Genomic DNA, 10,379 nt, shown 5'->3' with positions numbered 1-10,379 from the left:
TGATTGATAAATAGAAATTTGTTGTTATGTATTTATAGAACTGTGACCAGATTATATATCATAAACTAATATGAATTCTAATGGAATTTGATGTTATTGATGCAGCTAAAAAAGTGCAAACAAATGCAACTTTAAGAAAAACAGGGAAAGAAATTTATATCGATATAGGTATAAATTGTGATTACTTTTAGATTAAATATTATAATTGCTTTTATTAACCTCTAAATGGTTTTAATAAATATTCGAATTGTTTTTATTTGATAATTTTCTTCATACAGATTCAGCGAGTCAAGATATGGTTAAAAAATGTATGAACACACTTTCTTTCAAATAATTCATAAAAAAAACAAATTTTTGGATTTATTTTTCTAATTGATTTTAATTGTAAATCAAAAGAAAAAGAAGACAGACCTTATGTTGATTGATAAATAGAAATTTGTTGTTATGTATTTATAGAACTATGACCATATTATATATCATAAACTAATATATTCTAATTGATTTATTTTTCTAAGTTAGTTATTCTGAATATTCTAATTTTGTTTTATCATGTATTCTAATTGATTTTAATTGTTAAATTTCATGACAAAAGATTTGCAAATTCTAATGGAATTTGATGTTATTGATGCAGCTAAAAAAGTGCAAACAAATGCAACTGGAAGAAAAACAGGGAAAGAAATTTATATCGATATAGGTATAAATTGTGATTACTTTTAGATTAAATATTATAATTGTTTTTATTAACCTCTAAATGTTTTTAATAAATATTCTAATTGTTTTTATTTGATAATTTTCTTCATACAGATTCAGCGAGTCAAGATAGGGTTAAAAAAGGTATGAACACACTTTCTTTCAAATAATTCATAAAAAAAAAAAAAAAAACAAATGTTTGGATTTATTTTTCTAATTTTGTTTTATCATATATTCTAATTGATTTTAATTGTTAAATTTCATGATAAAAGATTTGCAAATTGTAAATCAAAAGAAAAAGAAGGCAGATGAAGGAAAATCAAAGAAAAAAATTAAAAAAAAAACGTTGTTACTTCTGAAAGCGACTCTGATTCTTCTTCTGATTCATCCTCACATCATAGAAAAAGAATTAAAAAAAGGTATCAACAATCATTCTTTAAAACACTTAACAACATAAATTTTTTGGATTTATTTTTTTCGGTTGATTATTATGAACATTGAAGTTGATTAAAATAAATATTCTAATTTATTTCAATTTTTAAATTTCTTCATACAGCTAAAAATACAAAAAAGAAAAAAAGACACTATGTTTCAGATTCTTCATCTTCACAGTCAGAGACATCCACAACAGAGAGTGATGAATACGGTAAAATATGTTGTCTTTTATAATATATATGTTGACATCCAATAAAAGTATATTATAATTTTCTAATAGAATAATTATTGATGCAGATAAAATAAATAAAAAGAAAAAAAGAAAAGTCAAAAAACATTTCAAGCGCCACAAGAAATTAATCCATAAAGATCTGAAGCACAAAAAGAAAAACCATGTTTCTGATTCTTCAACAGAATCAAAGACAGAATCATATACACAGTCAACGGGTAAAATAATCTAAACTTTTTTTTTTCGTGAGATATGATTTTATACTTTACGATTCCAATATTTTGGAACATCATAAACATTAGAGTGTTTTGAAGAATATTTTTCATAGACTATGTTTGACATGAATTGCTTATGGATCATGACTGAAAATTCTTGGTATTTTGATGTGAAAGTATTTTTCTATTGTTTATTGATGTGAAAGTATGTTTCTATGATATGAAATATTTATGGTTCATATTACACATTCTATATATTATTATATCCTAAATCATGTTATACTTGATTTTTTTTGTTGTTTTACTTAGCTGATATAGAATTTTGCAAACATTTGAGTTTAATTTTTTATAAATAATATAATTTGAATAAATATCTATATTTTACTTAAATGATATAGTATTTTTGGATTAAACTTTGTAGAATATTCTGATATAATAAGTGTATATGTATAATATTTTGTTTGTAATATTACTTTGTAATTAAATGATATATGATTTTTGGATTTTTGTGGGGTTACTAACATCTATGACTGATGTAATGAATTAGATGATGAATCTGATGAAGAAATCTATGTAAAAAAGAGAACCGGTGATAAAAAAATATGTTGAAGGAGTGACAAAGATTAAAGAAGAAAAAAGGAAGAGGAATAATAGGGACAATCGTGCAGCAATAAAGAAACAAAAAACCGTGAAAGAGAAAAATATTGTGAAAGATATATTGAAGGAGTTGCCTTCAATAAACACTAGATCGACACCTGGATTGATGACAGATGCTGTAAGTTCTTTGACATCAGAACAAAAAGATTGGGTGAAAAGGATGGGATTTAAAGCATTTTTGAAGATCAACATTAAAAGTATTCCCTTAAAACTTTGCCATTTTGTGCTTAAGCATTATAATGAAGGCACAAACAGTATTCTGATTAAAGGAAAAAGAATAAAGATCACAAAGGAAAAAATTCATAAAGTGTTTGGTTTACCCAAAACTGGAAAAAGCTTATTTGACTTGGACAAGGTTAGTGAAGATCATCAAGTGTTTGATGGATGGATGAAGGAACTTGAAGACGGAAAGGCAAATGCAACAAACTACAAGAAGATTATTCAAAAATCCGAACAAGTGGATATGAATTTCAAGCTGGGTTTCATAGCTTTATTTGTTAATACGTTTGTAGAATCCATTCCTATGGGGACAAACAACTTAGTTCCAGTTAGAGCACTTGTTGAAGTAGATGACATTTCTAAAATCGATTGGTGTGCATATTTGTTGTACTGTGTGTAAAATTCAAAAGGGAGATGGCGTCCAGACAACCCCAAGTGTTATTATATAGGCCCGATGTTGTCGCTATTGGTATGTTTTTTCATATACTTATTTTTTTTTCTTAAAAATGGACATCTAATATGATGTTGAGATAATGCAGCTAATTTACTGTGATGAAATTGAATGCAAGCTCCAAAAAATAGAACGTAAAACACCATTAGTTACAATGTGGACAGCAGATAAGTTGAAGGAAAGACAATCTTTTGAGATTGAAGCCGGTGGATTTGGGGTTGGGAATCTAATTGAACAAAGTTCAAATTTAGAAATTGAGAAGAATGAAAATCAGGTGAATGAGAATCAGGACACGTGTATTGAGGTATATTCTAATTAGAATATATTATTAAATTATGTTTTAGAATATATTTTAATTATATCCTAACTTAATATAAGAAAAATATTCTAATGTCTTTTTTTCCCAAGAGTATGAAGAAAAGTATGAAAGAATTTTCAACAATGTCTCAACTGAAAAGAATGATATGGAAGATATTATTTTTCATTGTCTATCGAAGTTCCCTGAAGACAATAAAACGAAGGAGATGATAAGAAAGTTTAGAGACATATTTTCAACTACACTTTTTTCTAGTCGAGAGAAATCAGAAACTATTAAGGAGAGAGCTGAAGTCAAAGCAGATAGAGATGAAGAGCTTAATAAAAACAAACATTTCTGATTCTGATGATGATAAAGATGAAGGAATGAATACAAAGTTGGTTGCATTTTTAGCTGTTAAACCATTACAACAGAAGTTTCCAGAGAATGAAGAAACACAAGAAGAAGATCAAGATATGAATGTTGATGACCGAATAAATTTGGGTTTTGAGAATAATATTGGCGAGGAAACAATTAGACATCCACATAATCCAGAAAGACAAATAGAATTTGAAGGCATAAATGTTGATGACAAAATAAATTTGGCTTTAGAGGTGAATAATATAGACGAGACTATTGAAAAGAAGAATTTAGAAGACAATGTTGAGAGCAAAAATCTTGTTAAAGGTGGTGAAATGATTGGTGGGGAGAATATTAGGGAGGGGAATATTGTAGAGAAGGTGGTTGGAGACAACATAGGTGAGAGCTCAATTGTTACACCAAAACACAATCCAAAAGGTATATCTATTGATTTTTCCCCTTGGTCTGATTCATTCATAGAAAAAATGGATGAGGATTTGCTTAGAATATTCTCAAACAGAAATCCAAATTCAAATACCATTCAAAATCCAGTTGTCAGATCTCCTGTTCCAAAAAAGCTAACATTTGAAAATTCAGAATTTCCTTCCTTTGATCTTCAAATAACCCAACTAATGAACAATGCAGAAACTGGTGATAATTCTGAGGGTAATGATGAAGATGGAAAATTAGAAGGGAATGAAGAGCATATTTTAGATGAGAAAGGGAAAAAGGGTCAGAATGTGAATGAAAGAGGGAAAAGGAAGGTGACTAATCTAGATATTTTTATATCACCTTTTGTGAATAGAGTAATTGACTTAAGTGAAAAAGCCAATACTGAGCAAGAGATAATGGCGCAAATCATGTTTAGATGCGTTGCAGACAAAGATCCAATGTAAGTAAATTCATAATTGTGTAATATTCCTATTGGAATATTTTAACTACAATTCAATATTTTTGTTTAAGGGAAATGCTGTTTGAAACTGAGTCTGGAGACATAATGGATAGGGTGCATTTTGAGGGTATGCGTCCAAATCATAAGATACATCCTTTCGTTATTGATTGTTGGGCTGCTGTTCTTAATTTTGAAGAAGAAAACCTGAGCAACAAAAAATCACCACCACGTGTCTTCTTCAACACTCAAATTATGGTACTTAATTTTTAAATTTATTTTCTATATTCTAATTATAATTTGAAACAGTGTATTATAATATTTCTATTGTTCTATATGTACAGACAGAAAAATTATTGGATTCTTCAATACCTTTTGTTGAAAGATCCCGACTTTTTGATGAGGCTGTAAACAATTACTTATATGACATCAAAAGAAAAGTGGATTTCAATTCTATTAATCTGGTATGTATTTTTGATTACAAGATAACATATTCATATTAAAATTTATAAAAATTCATTTGTATTTATGTTTGAACTACAGGTGTTTTTTCCAATACACAACCGTGGTCATTTTTATTGTATTCTTTTCAACCTTACAAATCCAGAACATATAATCATTGACAACATAAGATACACCAAAAAAGTAGAAGATGTCTATGGAGAGATTCCTAAACTTGTGGTAAATGTTTCTTCCATAAATCTAAAAACTTTATTTTAATCATAATTGTTTACTTTAAAAAACCACTCTGTATTAGTAAATAAATTCTGATTGGAATATAAAATATAATATTTATATTCTTACAAGATTTATTTACTTAATATAGTTATCATTTTAGAAAAATAATGGTATTTTATTAATATGCATTGCAGCAAATGTACTTTTCAAAGTTTTTGGACAACAATCGGCGGAATAAGGTTTCTTTGTTTAAATCTATGAAGCCAAAGAAAATGAAAATGGCATGGCAAACAAAAACTAAGACAAATGATGATGGTATATTTTTGATCAGGCATATGGAAAAATACATGGGTGAGAAAGAAGAAAAATGGGATGTGGAATTGGGAGAAGAAAGTGTTAGGACATCTAAAAAGATTGCAAAGTTGCGTACATTTTATGTTTCTAAGCTAGCAAACCATCAAATCAACAAGCAGAGAAAAATGAATGTTACAGAAGCATTGGAATTTTCAAAACTTGATAAGAAAATTAGGTGTATGTTGGTGAAAGAAGGCAGTGAAGCAAGAGATAATTTGGAAATGAAGAAAGTTTGAAAATTTCTTATATTGGCTTATTACATACAGACATTTTGTTTTCTATTTTGTTTTTTTTTTAAATGCTTATGTTTGAGGATATGCTTAAACCATTGATATTTTGGTAAATGATATGCTTAAACCAATTAGTTGGTATCTTGATAAAATATTTACTGCTTAATAGTAAATGATATATAGCGTTTAAACTTTTTGTTTGATGATGCCTATTTATTTGATTAAAAAATTGTTTGGTAAAATGATAAATGATTAAAACACATATTGTTAATATTGTATTAAGCTTATTCTAATTTGTTTTATGTGAATTATTCTGATTATTCTGGTTTCATTAAAATACTTAATAATAAAACGTTTTAATATAATATGTAATTTTGTTTTACAATATTTTAATAAAAAGAATAAATGAAATTAGATTTAGTATCATCTTACAATAATAAAAAATTACGATAATAAAATTTTAGTATACTTTAGAAAAAAAAAATACATTGTCTCTATTAGTAGAAGTAAAATTTTAGAATAAATGAAAATATTTGTTTTAGAATATTTGTAATTAAGTAATTTTATTTTACAATTAAAATAATATTTGAACCAAGCTGTAAGTTTTTAAATTAAAAGGGACTAAAAATACTAGGACTTATTTTCCAGGGACGAAAAAGGGACAAACGTAATAACTTTGAGATTTTATACTTATGCACGATGGAAGAACATTAAAATAAAAAAACTCAATTTCTTCATCTGTATTCTCAAAACCGCCTTCCAAAACTTCTTATCATTTTCGGTTTTAAACACTCCATCAAAACCCTAACTTCTTGTGCTCTTGAACTCGTCATCTTCGATTTCTCCCTGTATCAATTTCAATTTTCGATGTTGTGAATCCGATTTTCACTTGATAACATCGATAAAACCCTAAACTTACTTAATTTCATTCTTATCGAGTATTTCTTATCAACGAAAATTGCTACATCAACACGTGCTTCAGAATCTACACCATCAGATCAACTAAATGCCATTATTACCAGAACTTCTCAAGAAATTCCAGGTATTTCAATAGTTCTGTTAATTATCATTTATATCCTTGAGTTCGTTTGAAAACGGCGATATAGCTTTGAGAATATCTATATACTAATAATTAGGGCATCGGGCTCTTGTTTCTTAGTGAAATACTCAGCACAAACAATGAGACAAAGGCTTCACAATTGAGAATATGAGCGTTTTTGTGTTGTTTGAGTATGTATTTATAACAAAAATATGCCCCTACTTATATTATATTTAATACATTCTTATGTGGGATTCTTTGGATTAATGATAAATAAAGCTTTAGCCTTTCATCTATTTGCAGGGGCATTCAGTTTTGATTCCAACCAAACACATTTATTTATTACTTTTGAGATTTTGTGTGTATGTGAAAAAGGAAATATACACAAGTGCTTTCAAGGCAGATATGAAAATAAACATTCTCATGGTATTGGTCCTGATGGTCTTGGTCTGAATAAGAATAATAAAGTTTTTCCATTAAACAATTGCATATTATGTCCTCTAATAATTCAAAACTTGATCTGAATTAGTATAGAAATCATCACATAAACAAAAACAAAATTGTGTAATTAACAATCAAGTTATTATATGTGTTTTCTGCATTTTCTGATAAAATAGAGAGTTATCATTCCACTTTCGACATCTTACTATGTGATTCAACTTCTAACTGTTCTTTTACACAAAACTTTAATCATTTGTATAAACTTTATGCATGGTTAAGTCAAGCATCACTAGGGTAAGTGGATGGAAAAAATACTATGTATAGGGACATATTCATCAATTTGCTTCTGTTTTTAATGTGTATGTATGTAACTGTGTTTATAGAAAATTCGAGTAATTTTAATCTCATAAAGAAACAGTGTAGGGGCATATTGGTCAATTTGCTTTCAATTTATTTTGTGTATCTTTATATGTTGTTTTCTTTGTGTGTATGTATTATGATGAGTTAGAATATAATTTTGAAATAAATGTAAGTGTTTTTCTATTACAGATTACAGTTAAATTGTATTTAACATTAATTATTTTCATGCAGATAATATTATAACAAGAATGACAAAATCAAAAATAAAAATGATGACACTGGGTAGAAATAGTGAAGTTGAAACTTCAACAGGCAAACAGTTGGTTCAAAAAAGAAAATCATCGAAGTCGATCAATCAATTAACAACTACAACATCAAAAGAAAAACAAAAAAAAGGTACATCATCAATTATTCTATTCTAATAAAAATATTTACCTCATTTATTTATGTTATTCTATGTATTATAATAAAATATTCTATATTCTATTATTGTTTTTCTATATTCTATTAATTTTATTCTAATAGAATATTTTTAATTATTAATCTAATTTGTTTCTGTTATTCTATATACTTTAATAAACTATTCTATGTATTATAATAAAATATAAAAGAATAAATGATATATTGTGTATTCAATGTTTTCTAATAAAATATTTATCTCATTTGTTTATGTTATTCTATGTATTACAAATAAAATATTCTATATTCTATTAATGTTTTTCTATGTTCTATTAATCTTATTCTAATAAACAGCAAGAAGGTTGTATATGGAAAAAACTCATGAAAAAACTTCAATAGCCGAACGACTAATTGGAAGAAGAAAATCATTGAAGCTTATTGATGAATCAGCCAATACAACAGCAAAAGCCAAAGAAAAAAAAAGGTATATCATCAATTATTGTATTTGTACTATAATATCTTGTGTATTAATGTTATTCTAATAGCAAGAATGTCATATATAGGTAAAATTCATATTTGTTATTATTGATTATGCATTTACAATTAGAGTTAGCAGAAGCATTTTACATCATTATGATTTTATACTTTACAATTCCAATATTATGGAGCAATATTATGTTTGACATGAATTGCTTATGGATCATAACTGAAAATTCTTGGTATTTTGATGTGAAAGTATTTTTCTATTGTTTATTGATGTGAAAGTATGTTTCTATGATATGAAATATTTATGGTTCATATTACACATTCTATATATTATTATATCATAAATCATGTTATACTTGATTTTTTTGTTGTTTTACTTAGCTGATATAGGATTTTGCAACATTTGAGTTTAATTTTTTATAAATAATATATTTTGAATAAATATCTACATTTTACTTAGAAGATATAGTATTTTTGGATTAAATTTCATAGAATATTCTGATATAATAAGTGTATATGTATAATATTCTGTTTGGAATATTACTTTGTAGTGACAAAGATTAAAGAAGGAAAAAGGAAGACGAATAGTGGGGACAATCGTGCAGCAATAAAGAAACAAAAAACCGTGAAAGAGCAAAAGACTGTGAAAGATATATTGAAGGAGTTGCCTTCAATAAACACTAGATCGACACCTGGATTGATGACAGATGTTGTAAGTTCTTTGACATCAGAACAAAAAGATTGGGTGAAACGGATAGGATTTAAAGCATTTTTGAAAATCAGCATTAAGAGTATTCCCTTAAAACTTTGCCATTTTGTGCTTAATCATTATAATGAAGGCACAAACAGTATTCTGATTAAAGGAAAAAGAATAAAGATCACAAAGGAAAAAATTCATAAAGTGTTTGGTTTACCCAAAACTGGAAAAAGCTTATTTGACTTGGACAAGGTTAGTGAAGATCATCAAGTGTTTGATGGATGGATGAAGGAACTTGAAGATGGAAAGGAAAATGCAACAAACTACAAGAAGATTATTCAAAAATCCGAACAAGTGGATATGAATTTCAAGCTAGGTTTCATAGCTTTATTGGTTAATACGTTTGCAGAATCCATTCCTATGGGGACAAACAACTTAGTTCCAGTTAGAGCACTTGTTGAAGTAGATGACATTTCTAAAATCGATTGGTGTGCGTATTTGTTGTACTGTGTGAAAAATTCAAAAGGGAGATGGTGTCCAGACAACCCCAAGTGTTATTATAAAGGCTCGATGTTGTTGCTATTGGTATGTTTTTTCATATACTTATTTTTTTTTTTTCTTAAAAATGGATATCTAAATATGATGTTGAAATAATGCAGCTAATTTACTGTGATAAAATTGAATGAAAGCTCCAAAAAATAGAACGTAAAACACCATTAGTTACGATGTGGACAGCAGATAAGTTGAAGGAAAGACAATTTTTTGAGATTGAAGCTGGTGGATTTGGGGTTGGGAATCTAATTGAACAAAGTTCAAATTTAGAACTTGAGAAGAATGAATATCAGGTGAATGAGAATCAGGACACGCGTATTGAGGTATATTCTAAGTAGAATATATTATTAAATTATGTTTTATAATATATTTTAATTATATCGTAACTTAATATAAGAAAAATATTCTAATGTCTTTTTATATTAGGTTAAAGTATGATTTTATAAAAATCTGGATATTCTTATATTACATGCTTATGGTTCATAGTAAATATTCTAGATATTCTGAGATGATAAAATACTACATGCTCATAATTCTATTATTTTATTATTTTTCAGGAATATAAAGATAACTTTGATAAGATATTCAATAAAGTTTCATCAATAAAGGAGGACATGTATGGAATTGTTTCTGATTGTATATCAAAGTTCCCAGATGTCAATATAACAAATGAATTGAAAGAGAAGTTCATTAAGTTATTTTC

The sequence above is a fragment of the Lactuca sativa genome, chromosome 3 (assembly GCF_002870075.4).
Source record: "Lactuca sativa cultivar Salinas chromosome 3, Lsat_Salinas_v11, whole genome shotgun sequence".
In the NCBI taxonomy this organism is placed as follows: domain Eukaryota; kingdom Viridiplantae; phylum Streptophyta; class Magnoliopsida; order Asterales; family Asteraceae; genus Lactuca; species Lactuca sativa.
Note: the sequence above shows the minus strand (reverse complement) of the source record.